The sequence below is a fragment of the Phaethon lepturus genome, unplaced genomic scaffold, assembly GCF_000687285.1.
Source record: "Phaethon lepturus isolate BGI_N335 unplaced genomic scaffold, ASM68728v1 scaffold41436, whole genome shotgun sequence".
Lineage (NCBI taxonomy): Eukaryota > Metazoa > Chordata > Aves > Phaethontiformes > Phaethontidae > Phaethon > Phaethon lepturus.
Genome location: NW_010544790.1, coordinates 12,827 through 15,347, shown reverse-complemented (window position 1 = coordinate 15,347; position 2,521 = coordinate 12,827).

Sequence of the window (2,521 nt, the reverse complement as noted above, 5' to 3'; positions counted from 1 at the left end):
GAGCAAGGATTTAATCTTCCTTCCCTAAAGATGGTGTTCAGAATCACCAGGGTGGCCACCAGCTGAGGAGAATTTTGCCTTTTCTCTTGACTGCTGCACTGTCACTATTGTGCCTGGATGCACCAAGTCCTCTTGAAAACCCTGGCTCAAGTCAAAGCTGTGAGAGCCGAGATCCCACAACCTGCTGGTCCACATCTGGTGCCCCAGACAGCTTGCTGCTGCTGAGCTGTACCAAGAAGTGCATCACCCTCTATATTATGAAGAGGCACAAATAAGATAATCTTTTATCCCCAGGTGTTCATTCCCTCTCAAGGGCTTTGGATATACAGCATACTCCTGCAGTTTGGAGATTACTTACGTGTGTGTACAGATGTGCACAGACATCAGCTTATATTTATTCATAGCAATAAAATCATATCTTACTGATATTTCATCAACAAACACTCCCAGCAGTGTGATGTGCTTGCAAAAATAGCAACTGTATTCATTAAGGATTAAGTGGCAAATGGTTGTCTAGTTCAAAGAGTGTTTCAAATACAGGCCCCTGCATACAGGTTTTGTCACATAGCTTTTAGAGATTTGTATTTGATGGAGCAGAGGGGTGGAGTAGGTGTTATATTTTTTGTTATTCTTTTGGTTTTGTAGTCCGTGCTGAAACTATGCACCCAACCCAAGGGTGATGCCTATCATAAAGATTCTGTCAAGCTGCTGTAGGAGCGCAGATAGCTGGCAGCCAGTAAACCAGCGCGCTTTATTCAGAACCTGCAAACATGTAATCAGTGCTTGCTACGCAACGGGGTTCACCTCGCTTCAGTAGGTGCTGCAGAGCTTCTCGCTGTGGCCCTGTTTTATAAGCAGTGTTTTTCTATAAATATGCAAGAATTAAACATTAGCATTAGAAAGGAGAAAGTGGGAACACTGCTTTAATTCATCTAGGCTTCATCAGCAGCGTAAAAATACGTCAGGCATTTCTTTCATGAAGTTTAACGGGAACATATAGATGGGATTTCAAGTCTAGTATTTTTTTCTCTCTTCTCAAATAGTAAAATTTCTCTTAGAAAAAAACATGTTAAACATATTGTGGGGGGAAAAAAGCATTTTAAGTGTCTTATTAAGCTCTTCTATTACCACTTTCTGTTGTGAACGAACATGTGTATAAACTGCTTTCATTCATGAATGGCTGCAATCACTGAGGTATTTACTGCCGTTTTTAAATGTCTGTAGAAATCAGTAGGCTCATCGCAACACCAGTTGCTTGTGCTCCATCACTTGAAGTCGGTAGGGGAGGCAGAGCACTGCTAGGGACACTTCTCCTTCGTGTTGATGTCGCAGTAGAATCTCGGGAGCAAACCGGGGAGCCAGGCTTTGGTTGACACTTTGGTTAGACCCTGCAGAAACCAGTGTTTAATGGCACTCTGAACACACAACCAGATATTCTGATATTCTAATTTCAGCTTGTGAAGCAAAGGCAGTGAGCAAGTATCTTGCCCAAGGTGAAGCAGGGTAACTGTGGGACAGCCAAGAATACCTCTCCTCCTAAACTACCCATGTCAAGCCCAAATCCTAAGGCAGCAAGGCCACAGTGCGTCTTTCTGTTGCCTTTGAGTTCAGTGGAGGTGCTAGCAGGTGAAGTGGGAGAAAACAGTCCTTTCTCAACAGACCTGGGCGTGCACATCGGTCTCAGTGCACGCAACCCACCAGGCTTTTGAGGAGCAAGGAGCACTTATTCTGAAAAACATGCAAGCCAACCACACCTAGGTTTCCTTTTCAAGAAACCTTTTTCTCTTGAGCGAAGTTACCAAGTTCTTTTGCTCTCAAGCCCTGCAGTTGATCCTGTGCCTTGCAATGCAAGAGTCTGACCCCTCACCAAAACCTGCAGAAATGCCTGTATCCGTCAATGACCAACTGCCTGCCAAAAAACTTAGAAGAGGAAGCCCTAAGCCTGCAAGACCCTTAAAAATCTCTGTTTGATAAGGGGTGGATGTAACTACAGGTTCAGTTGCCGGCTGCACAGCGTTAGTTGGTGATATCTGTGTTGCAATGGTGGGCACCCGTTCCCACCACCCACAGGCCCTTTTCTTGCTCTTTTTTGTCTCTGGTGATGATGTTGCAGCAGGCAGCAGACACCCCTGCTCCCTGCCCGCAACCACCGTGTGCCCCGAGGGGTGCCGGGGCTGATACGCTATGAGGGGTAATAGGCCATAAGGCATCTGTATACCTATATGCAAAGTGCAAACGTGTGATCCATGGTGGTAAGGGCACTTGTACCTGTGATCCTTTGGATATGTAAAGGTAAATAATTTTTGTTGGCTGTTAAGTATTCATCCATAAACCCACTCATCCAACAACATTTTAAGAAAGCTAACATGCTTGTCAATAAGAGAGTGGCAGGGTAAAACAACAGCCTAAAATAAACAATAGAAAAAGGTTCTTTTCAAAAATGGTGTATTTTATTATGAATGAACCTGCTGCAGGTTTGTTAAGGGAAAGCAGCTGTTATGCTCATAATTTTTCAGCCGAG